The 12,334-nt window shown below is 35.4% G+C and overlaps 1 protein-coding gene across 5 annotated transcripts in view; it reads right to left on the bottom strand.

The window, feature by feature from the left end:
* LOC145680620 (DNA cross-link repair 1A protein-like) overlaps nt 1-8,255 on the bottom strand; it is a 77,902-nt gene extending 69,647 nt beyond the window's left edge. The window contains exon 1 of one of the 5 annotated variants that reach the window (XM_081751302.1): nt 8,089-8,255. The gene's annotated coding sequence lies outside the window, so the exon portion shown is untranslated. The other 4 variants (XM_081751304.1, XM_081751305.1, XM_081751303.1 and 1 more) reach the window with 4 other exon arrangements.
* Between the last annotated feature and the right edge of the window lie 4,079 nt (nt 8,256-12,334).

Below are 12,334 nucleotides of genomic sequence, written 5' to 3' on the forward strand. Positions count from 1 at the left end.
ATCTTCAAATGCGAATTTCAGCTAGCTCAATATGTTATCCAATTTTTGTCCATTTTTGTCCACCCAAGAACAAACTTTGTACCATTCAAATTAACAAAGGAGGTACTTTCAAACTCTGGTCACTTCGATCACCTGTAGTGCGACATCTTCAAATTTGAATTTTAATTAGCTCAGAATTTATCCAATTTCCGTACATTTTTGTACCACAAACATTTGTACCATTCAAATTAACAAAGGTTGACCAGTTCAAAATTTTGTCCACTTCGATCATCAGGAATGTGATACCTTTAAATCGAATTCTACCTACCTACCTTTGAATTCTACCTACCTTAGAATTTTCCCTATTTTTGTACGTTTTTGTACCACCAAGATACTTGAAATTCGAATTTGAAAATGTCTCACTACAGGTGACCTAAGTGGTCAAATTTTTAAATTACCTTCTCTGGTTTATTTCAATAGTACAGAATTTATTCTTCGTGGTACAAAAATGTTCAAAAATTCGACTCAATTCTGAGCTAATTAAAATTCGAATTTGAAGCTGTCGCGCTACAGGTTATCGAAATGGCCGAATTTATTGAAATGGCTCTCCCTCGTTTATTTGAATGGTACCGTACAATTTTTTGGGAACAAAAATTGAAAAAGATGTAATAGATGTGGACAAATTTTGAAATGGCCCTCTCTCGTTTATTTAAATGGTACAAATTTCTTTGATGGGTGGACAAAAGTGGACAAAATTCTGAGCTAGTTAAAATTCGAATTTGAAGATGCACTACAGGTGATCGAAGTGGCCGAAAATTGGAAATGTTCCTCCCTCGTTTATTTGAATGGTACAATTTTTTTTCTTGGGTGGACAAAAATTGAAAAAATTCTGAGCAAGTTAAAATTCGAATTTGAAGATGTTGCACTACAGGTGATCGAAGTGGCCGAAATTTTGGAATGGCCCTCCTTTGTTAATTTGAATGGTACCAAATTTTTTCTTGGGTGGACAAAAATGGGCAAAAAGTGGACAAAACTCTGAGTTAGTTAAAATTCGAATTTGAAGATGTCGCACTACAACTAAATGGACTCTGATTTTTCTTTGTATTCCTACACAGCCACACGACCACACAATTTCAAATCTACAAACACACACACAACAGTAGCAACTTTAACTGCCGAGATGAGTGACGTAGAAATTTTGTTGTAGGTGATTTGTCATCGTTATTTATATCTTCTTCCAAAAAGCTAACATTCATGCATCATTGCTAGTAGGATTAATCACCCAATCTTTTGTTATTCTTCTTTCACATGACCTTGGAAGATATTCTAAACCTACAATAATGAACCATTTAGAGATTTGGAGTCTATTTATATTAGAAACTTGACATTCAACTTATAAAGAAAGTTGTCGAACGTTAAAAATTATCAATTTGTTCGTTCCTTTAAATATGCATTTATATGCAATAACGACATAAACATGCACTAACCTCCGAAATATGCAAATATATGCACTATAAAACTCTGCTATTTTGACCCAAAACAGCTGAAACGAATTTCTGTTTAAAGAGCATACCAATATCACATCAGGAATAAAACATGCAAATATGCAAAAATCCGAAGTCTAAACATGACCTAAGATACTTGCTTTATGGAAATAAACTAAGTATAATTCTACATCAACTAAAAAATTACCTTACAATATGACCTAATGTACATAATACCTATCAACACAGCGATATAAGGTGCTAAAAATCCTTAATAAACAATCAATTCAAAGAAAAAAATGTTAGGGCGTATTATAAGGTGTTTTAATTTAATATTACCTAAAATAGTTTGAGAAAGTTAAGTAATTGATTACCACAGAGAAAACTGAGTTCTCATTTCAAGTAACCTGTCCCAGTTCTCAGGAATACCACTGAACTGGAAGAAAAAAAATATTACAGTAGAAAAAAATCAATAACTTACAAACCAACCAAATATAAGAAAACTGAAAGATAAAATTCGCAAGGTTTATTGCACCGGACTCAAATCTTGGGAACAGTCGGTTGACTGACAATCAGGGTTGTGGAAAACCAATGTTTAAAAGAACAGACCAGTGGGTTTTATTAAATTTTGTACGTATATTTAAAGCCGTATTCCTACTTAAAATACCATTTAAGCAATCATGTTTGATTGTACACATTTGGAATGAAACTACAGAATTCCCTTGTTGAACAAAGAGAATCCGTGAAGACCCATCCGCGTTTCCTGGGACACAGCTCTGCACTTGACACTCGCTTATATTTCGATTTCTAGAAATGAGGAAGTAGAGTTTTATAGTGTAACAAAGAGGTCGGTAATTTTATATAATACAAAGGTGGCGTACGAACAGCTGACACATTTAAAATTTACATTGCAAATTTACTTTTAATTACAAGTGCATATCATTACCTACAAGATGGTGCGTCCATGGAAATATTTCCCCCTTTTAACTGTATCACATATTCAATATGACCCCTGTTTTGCAGAGAAACCTCTTCAAGTTGGGTGCGCATGTTTCGTACCACTTTACGGCACATGTCTTCATGAATGTTACCACATAACTGAACTATCCGACCACGCATTTCCTAATGTTTGCTGGCTTGAACAGAAAGATTATTAAAAAACCTCCGCAGAAAAACGTCACAACGGGTTAAAATTAGATCTTAAAAGATGGCCTAAAGAATCTTCCATTGTGTTTGGGTGGATATCACCTGATCACCAAATACAGTAATGTTATACGGATACAGCTTCGGATCACTGTGTTTTGCATTGCTTGAATGGAGCAGCAAGTAATGTTCATTTGCTGTGAAGCACGCGGTGCAGACTTTGCTGGGCTACTCGTCAGCCAGAATCTCGAAGAGCCTCAATGTTTTCCTTAGTTCAAACTGGAGCAACGTAATGTCGTCTTTCTTCCTTCACAATACCTTCTTCTTCGAACGTGCAGGAACGTTCTTCCTTAACCACATACGATCTGATCAGATTCTGGAACTAAAATACTGGGACTCTTCCTTAGCAGCTACAGTAACTTCAGTTCAAGTATTCCTCTTACTGCACTTTTGAAATAATTTGGAACAGGGAGTCGAGGCTGCAAGTATCGCTTTGCGCGTCTTCGCAACCACTTGGTCAATAATGTCCGAATGACCTCTACGGGCAACGTAAATAACCATGGTACAAATAATTTTTTCTTAGGAATTACTTCCTCGTATAAAAGAAAAATCTAGCAGAGTATCAATGAAAACAATTTTCTGTTTCGCATTTTCACTATGTAACAAAATAAAGAATACTAGTACAGTATTGGTGGATTATAAAGCATGTACTAACGCCAACATTAGCTAAAAGGGAGCCACGTGCAAAAATCGCAAACCGGAATTGAACCTATCAACTCCTGTAGTTCCATATCTCAGATTCACTCGAGAAGGTGGTTCTACCAAATAGGAAATTTATGGTTAAAATAGATGTGATTTTTTTTTAAGGAACGAGAGTGTGAATATAAGTAATTACTGTCAGTGTGCAGCACCCGTGCTCGTGGGTTTTCTCGGGGCTCTCCCGTTTCCTCCCACTTTCTTCATTCCACCATTTCACTCATCTCTCATTATCACCGTCTCCTTTAGCCTAACCGGCATCAGCGTGGGACGTAAAACTTAAAGATTTCATTCCTTTTTTTTTTTTTTTTTTTTCAATGTGCAGCACATTGAAATGAATTTTGAGTGACAGTGAAAGTATTGTATGTGTAAGACTGCTCTTTCACTATTCTCGTTTATGCTTATATCCCCCGTCGCCAGGGTTTGAAAAAGCTGGGTACTTTTGAAAGAAAAAATCCACCCGGGCCCATATGAGTTTTTTTGGATATTATCAGGTTTATTATTATTAATATTTAGAAATATTTCAATGTCTTTGGTGTAAAAGTGTTAAAATGTGATTTACATTTCAAGACTGTCACTGTAACAACTTGTAGCAATTTTCTATTAACTGCTGTTTTGAAAAAAACTGAAATATATTTTGAAATTTTACATTGGATCGCGGACAAAATCTATGTAGTAAATTTAGAATGTCTCATGTTTCTACCCTCAAAATTTCAACTTTGAAGTCCAAAATTTGCACCCTGTAGCGTGGATAGCCACTATTTTGAAAATTTACGCTGCATCGCCGCCAAAATATATACAGTTAATTTAGAATGTCTCGTGTTTTTACTATGAAAATTTCAATTTAAAAGACCAAAAATTGCACTTTGTAGCGTGGATACCAGGTATTTAAAAATGCAAATGCAAAAACAATCAATATCTTAAGTAGAAATTACTGAGAAAGACCGAAAATGACTATTTAAAACTTTTGCTTGGAGCGATACAATTATCAATATTATAACGCATTTCCTTCTAAGTGCTTTCGCAGTAAATCAGATTTAGTAATTGTGATTGAAATTTCTGAAGCGAAGGGTGTCGGTTCTAGCCCCCGCGCGGAGAGTTCGTTTTTATTCCTTCCTTTTTTTTAAAATATATGGGAACATTGTTATAAATATAAATTTCTACTTTGAAGTGCTTGGAAAAACAATCAGACGAACTGCCACTTTTCAAATCTCTGTTACATTTACTAGCCCGCCATTTCCAGAATTTATGTATGAAAACGTTAACACAGACGTCAAAAATGTAAATTGACGTCTGATTGTTTTTCCAAGCACTTCAAAGCAGAAATTTATATCATCTGCCCCTTAGGATACGCATATCAATGAAAGTGTAGTAAGATATTCTATTTCTGGCATGAATTTTAAACCCCTTTTCCCTTAGGAAAGTTACCTTTCCCTTCCCTTACACCCTTTAAGGAAAGTTACATAATAATATCCCAGCTTGAGGTAGATACTAAATATCTTCTAAGACTCATTTCAAACTGCTCAAGCATTTCCCGTGACGCGATCACAAACAACAGACAACATCGCTTTGAATGTGAACAAAGGAATCATGGAAAATCACCCCCTCCCCCTTAAAACGAAAATTTTCAGAAACACTACAATACATGCCAGATTATTTTTAATGAAAAGTTTACATACCGAGTTTAATCTTCCTAACTTGGCAAGTTCGTGACATATATATATATATATATTTACATGAATTTTGAACTTCCTCTACTCCTTCTCCTAGGATGCGCCCTTGAATCAAAGTAATATAAAAATCCCAGCTCAGAGTAGGAACTAACTACTTCTTTATGTTCAAAAATTCATTTCAAATTGCTTAACTGTTTCCCCGTGTGATGCGATCAGAAACAACAGGTAAAACCGCTTTCAAATTATAGAAAATGCTTCCCTTTCCCACTTAAAATGGAAATTCTCAAAAGTACTGGAACACGGGCCAACTTACTTTTAGTGGGAAGTTTACATAAAAAAAAAAAAAATGTCATCTTCCTAACTTGACAGAATCGAGAGATACTAAGATTTTCGCATAGATTTTGACGATCCGCTCCCCCCGATAGCTGCATCCAAAAATTCATTCTAAAAAGTTCAACCGTTTTCCCGTGTTGCGCGCCCAAACAAAATTCTTTTCATTTTTACATAACAGATTACAGTTGAACAGTGTTACAGCGAATTTGATCAAGCGCAAATAAAACTCATTATGAATGATTCCTAAACCTTTGTTTTCAATGGTGTTCTGTTCTGTTCTCGTTGTAAATACATATATTACGGCAATTTTGAATCTAGGCATACACTAAGATGTACGATTAAAAGAAAGTAATTACAATCATATTACGATTAATATTTCAATCCAAGTTTTGAAGAGTATTTTTTGAGGTGGGCTCTTTTAGGTTTTATTGTGGTTTTTACCCAATAAAACCCACTGTGGAATTTTGGGCTGTGGAAAATTCCAACAACCCTGTCTGCAACGAATGATTGGTTGTATTTTGCTCTATACGGTTTGATGACGTAAATAACAAAGTACATAATGTAGTATGTCCAATACGTATTTAGTGTTTTAAGTAAGCATGTTTACTGTTGTCTGGAAGACAAGGATTTGTGACGTACGCACTTCATGCTTTCAGGCACAGAATTATCTCAAACTAAGGGGAGTTTTTTTTTATTCATTAAGCGCATTCAAAACTTCATAAAGGTCTTATGTCGAATGTTGTATCCTTAACGCGAAAACATCTAATAGAAAAGTCCAAAATCTGATAAAAACCACTTTCAATGTGATCACCTTAGTTGTACCAAAAATATACTAACGAAAAATTGCCGAACCAAAGAAACCGAGCTGGACATTAGTTTTTTTTTTTTTTTCCAGGCGGGCCCAATCCGAAAAAACACGGCGGATTTTTTTGGGCTTGGCCAACTTGGGCAAGCCCTTCCCGTCGGTGATGCACCTTCTTCCTACGGACACCCCCCTCTGTTGCCCGGGCTCTCCTGCTACGCTCCTGCCCTGACTCCGTTAGATAGCATTCGTGCTCAATGACCACTTAGCACAAGTTTATTCGTGTTTTCGTACGTCTACACTGTATTTATACTGGGCCCTACTGAAGCCAATCCGCACCTAGTAATGGTGCTCCTCATTTAGTAAATGCTCTGCTAAAAGAAATACAAAGCTCTAACCTAACCTTAATATCTAAGAAAAGTGTCAAAATTTGGTAGAACAGTCCGCTCGCGTAATGTCCATACAACTATCGATATGCAGTGCTTAGTACTATTAGCAGTTTCAAACTGAAACAAACTTCAGCGTATAAAACTGCTTAAATCTTTAAAGAAAAGTAATCAACTTAAAAAATTATGAACCACTCAGCACAAGTTGGTCCGTGTGCTTCACATTAATCTTTACGATCTTATATATACCGTAGTCTACTGGCTAGCGTGCACTTGCACATGATCCCGGGTCCAACGCCGATAAAGATAACATAAAATGCCTACTCAAAGTCTCCTTTAGCCTAAAAGCCATGGGACGTTGAATTAAAAATTCAATTCTCTTTTTTTTATTATTATACTCATCATTGTGATGTGCCTTTCCTACGATACCGCCCGGACTACCATCTTTACACTGTCCCCAACCGCAATTGATGCAATTTCAGTTTCTAGTGGCTACCTATCATAGGTTGCAGCGTGGTATTCGCACTAATAATCGTTTCTGTCGCATCTTGCATTAAGCGCACGTGTCCCTTACATCAAAGTAATATAATATATTTCGATGGGTAATATAATAATAAATCATGCAAGACAGGCACACCATTATTGCAGCTAATACTTTTTACGTTGTGTGCATATTTTTTTTTTTTTTTCAACTAAACGCTGTCGGTAATAGTATACAACAGTGCCTCATGATCTGTGCGCGTGGATACTTCCTACTGTTGCACTACGTATAGAAATGATTTTTATTACATTTAGAAGTAGTAAGAAGCATCCACGTGCACGTGATATGCGATATGTGTTTCAAATCTCCCACATATACTCATACACTACGTACAAGGGCACATTATTATTCTTCGCATACCATAAAACACAACGAAACGCAACGCAAACCGACGTACATTTTATTTTATATTACTCAGTAATTAAATGAAAGTCGCATTTTTACCTCATTTTCAAGTTCCTATATCCTCAATGAATAATCCTTAAAAGACTGCACTTCGTGAGTCCTCGCTAAATGATGAGGCACTCTCGTATACTATATCCTAAAATACAATTATACTCACAGCCCACTTGATCAAAAATACGTATAACTTTTATAATGTTGTCATACAAGATAATGGTATTTAAGTCAGAGGTACACATTATGGCCATAAATATTAGTAATTTAACTACTAAATACAGTATACATAGCATGGTAAATACGAGTTACAAAAGAAGTCACGCATCGAAAATATCCTGTAAAAATTGAATATTTATACTTGCGTGTTCTTTATAATGGTGCTCCGAAAATGATCTTTAGCTACGTGGTATATTTTCCGCTAAAAAAATACGTTTTTTGTATTTATGCTTAGGTGAACATCACTCACAATTTACTTTCGTTCCTTGTACTGCAACGGTACAAGTATGACAATCTATCACCGACGAACACTTACATATATTGTTTTCAGTACTCCGGCCAATATATTTGAAAGTCATTATATTGACTTACTCACCGTGAGGTATATAAACAAATCTTCCTTAATTTTTGATTTCTATCTTTCTTCACAGATCACAGATTAATTCACAGTTAATTAACATAAAAACCATTGCGCTCCTCCAGTTTCAACAGTCTCAGTGTTGCCATTGTTAAGAAACTAGAACTTTACCTCTATTGCAAACAATGTGCCATCTTTTATCCCATAGCCCTCATTTCTTAGCGGTTTGAGTCAAATTTGTAATTTTGTTTGCGGCGTTATTTATTACTGTTTCGGAAAGAGAACTACAGGGTGAGTCATAAATCTCCATACAAAATGACTAATGTTATTTTCGATTTTCCAGATAGTAAGTCTCCATACAAGATGACTAATGTTTATTTTTTCTATTTTGAAGGTAGTAAGTCTCCTTACAAGATGACTAATGTTTATGTAATTTTTCATATTCCAAGTAGTAAGTTTCCATACAAGATGACTAATGTCTCAGACTTTTTACTATCCCTTTCATCAAAATTCAGTTTTGAATGGGAAACCACTCTGTTACTTCGCAAACAGTGGCGGATCCGAAGTTCTACAAGAGGGAATTCAAATTGGCTGCGACATCAAAAAATCCCTGGCTTTAAGAACTGAAGATTTTTTACTTGGAAGATACCGTCCTAGGATTACCACTTGGCCCGGTTTCGAAGAAAATGTCTTTCACGATTTTATAATGTCCCGACTTTCATTATTATATTAAAGTACTACCATACGTTATTTTTTTCTATTGTGTCTATTTAGGTATTATCTGTTACAAAAGAAAAAAAATTGCGGGATAGTATATTTCGCCCCTTGAAGCAATGGAAGATAAGAGAAAATGACTTCGCTTTATAATGTAATTGACCATATCAAAGTTGTAAAGCTGTGGATTCTAGTAAAATAAAAACAAAAACATATACTACGTTTGCAGGTGGAGTTTACAAAATAAATAACACAAATAGTCTAGGGAAAACAGAAGAACTTATATGGTAAGTTCGACACATCACAAACAAAAATTATTTGCATGTTTAAAAGTTATAGAAGAAATGCAGTGAATGTATGGCTTAATAGGTAACGTTCTTACATCATTATCCACGGATTTGTGTTCGAATCTTCAACAAGTATGCTTTTGTCTTTTAGTCGAAGGAACAGGTATTTAATGTAGCATAACAGTTTTAGATATGGTTTCATTCTGTTTGACTTTTTTCTATATAAGGCTTCAAGTATGATTCTAGATCAAAACTAAGGGTGTTGTTTGTTCTGTTAATAAAATATAGAAATAAGCTTACATCCAAAACTAAATACACACGTAATTGAAACGAAAGTAGCAAGTGTCTACCAACTGACCCAACCAGCATTTGTGTTTCTGTCCGTCCGTCTATCTGTTTCTTGGTGTGTGAAACTTATATATGCCTTCCTCCAATCTTTGAAAATAACCTTATTGTTTGATGTTGTAAAAATATATCAAAAATAAGGGAGTAAGAGGGAATAATATCTTCCCCATGCTAGAAGTTTTCACATAAAGAAAATCATTTCGAATCTTGAGAGTATAAATATCATATGTCCAATTTTTCTCAATATTGAATTTGTCAACTATTTCTATAGTTCGACACTTCTATGCCAGGTGCACAAATATCAAATGCCCACTTTAAATGACTCCTTGTAGAGGTCTGCGCGGATACAAAATATCGCATCCACAGCATCTCTATCCGCATCCGCAACATCTCTATCCGCACCTGCATCCACAGATAATGAGGTAGCAAATATATACAACTAACATATTCTATAATAGTTTTAAATACATTTTAAATGGCTATCTCTTGTAGTTTTCTGATCAAACGGAACAATATATGAAATCAGTTTCCTCGTGATCAAATACCAACTACGATAAATAAAATGCAATATAAACCGCAGATACAAATTAGAAATTAATGAACGATCTATGAACTTACCCAAGGTCTTCAAATGCAGATATCGAACCAATATAATGCCACGTAGGTAATATCCCTTCAATCTACTAATTTTAGAGCACGTCACTAAGATTTAAAACTTCATTATTAGTCATAAAAAAGGGCATTTGTTCAAAACACAAAGACGAAATAGAAATAATCGTTATTAAGAAGTAAAAATTAATCACAGCACCCCAAACATCCACATATCCCGAACTGACACTAGCACCAGCAATCGCACTAAATTAAAAAAAGGGGGGGAGACGAAACTAACAACGCAATATAATGGTTTCACGACCAAGCTTCTTCGTGGCTAAGTGGTTAGCGTACGCTCCTTTGGCGTGGGAGACCTGGGGTCAATTCCCGGAGGGAGCTCATGTGGTTCGGATTCCACGTTAATCAGTAGGTCCACGTCTGATATAGCGTCGCTGTTGAACGGGACGTTAAACTCAAAATCAACTCAAGCTTTCACGACTACGCTTTTACTGAACCTATAAGTGAAAATAACTTCGAATACAAATAGGAAGTCTATGCCTTTAATTTCGGTAAGAGGCAATAGAGGAAGTTTAGATTTTACTGCTTTTCTTTGCAGCCCCCACTCATTGTTGGACGCATTTAGGGTAGGAGAAACAACGCATTGGTTGTTCTTTCTTTCTTTATCTGAGGCCCAGAACATGCATACATATACACATACACACAAGAAGAAAGAAAGAGAGAGAGAGAGAGACAATTGCTGTTATAAAACTCCAATCCCTCGGAATGTTCATTGAGGTCCATGGCATCTCTTCGAAGAGAGAAATCTGTGGGGTCGCAAATGTGCATTCAGTATCTGCTGTACTTCAAAGGAAAGAGTCAAGAAGAATTTTTTTTTTAAGAGAGAGGTAGAGAGAGAAGGATGAGCGTATGATGTGATTTGTTTACTATTTCGGTGACCTACGCGCTTCTACAGTTTGTCACAAAAGGCACAGATAATTCTGCTGACCAGTTTTCAGTTTATGGAAGGGGATACAATGTTTTAAATTAAGGTTTTGGTTCCTGACCTCTCAGGCTAGAAAAACTTTATTTGAAGATATTTCTACATCTTCAAGGCCAATGTTCTGAAAATTTTCAGCTTTATCAGAGGGGCTTTGGCGGCAATTATTTTTCATTTTCACAGTAAATAGCGGTACTTGAGGAGTAACGAAGAGGCCTGTCGTTTATTTCTGTTTAGGCCAGTGATGTCATTCACCTACAAAACGGCTGCTAAAAATATTGAAAACAGCAATAAAAGGACAACTCTTTCGTGTCAGTTTTTGTCCTTTTGCTGTCACTGAGTCACAAGCTTCAAACACACTTGTATTTTGATTTTATCATTTTTCAACTGGTTTTAAACCTTTTAATTCAAAACGAATGTTTCTTAGTGCTTTCCACCAGTATCAGAAAATTCACAGCATTTTTTAAGTAGAAAAAGATGTAGGAAACATTATTCGCAACTTTATCCGCTATCCGCAAAGAAAAGAAATATATATCCGCATCCGCGCAGATCTCTTACTCCTTGGTAATAGCCCACAGTGAACAGATGTCGCAGAACTCACTCTCTCTGATCCCCTAGAACATATTTATCGCTTAGAAACAGTCTCCTGAAAATTTTAGAAAGCTGGACATACGACATTTGTGCTCTCAAGACTCTATTTTCTGGTAGGAACAACGTAAACATGATTTGAATTTGATAAAGCATAGTGCATACTTTTTATGATATCCCACTTATCCCCAGTGGTTGAGTTGAAACCGATAGAAGGCAGTGGCGGATCCATGGGGCCATCGGGGCGATTGCCCCTCCCTCCAGAAGAGGAAACTTTCTTATTTTATATATATATATATATATATATATATATATATATATATATATAACCCATACAGAGTTTGGAGCTCTTAAATGTAGCTTTAAGTAGTAGTATTACAACCCACCACCTTCAAAAAGTCCGTCCTGGATCCGCCCATGATAGAAGGTAAGTTGGTAAAAGATGTAAGTCCCCAAAACTGAAGATTCATTATTGAAATAATATGGCTCTAAAAACAATTTTCTTTAATAACTTTACAACAATGTTTCGATTTTGATGCAAAATGCCTTGTACTTTCTTATAGGCTTCCCAATCACCAGTGTTGGGCAAATTTCAATTGAATTAACAATTAACAATTAATCTGTAAATTTAATTGTTAATTGCAATTAACAATTGAAATAAGTAATGGTTAATTGTTAATTGCAGTTGGCCATTGAAAAAGGAGAATCAATTGCAATTGATCAATTGATTGAAAGTAATTGC

Source organism: Thermobia domestica, chromosome 3 (genome assembly GCF_964235325.1).
Source record: "Thermobia domestica chromosome 3, izTheDome1.hap1.1, whole genome shotgun sequence".
In the NCBI taxonomy this organism is placed as follows: Eukaryota; Metazoa; Arthropoda; class Insecta; order Zygentoma; family Lepismatidae; genus Thermobia; species Thermobia domestica.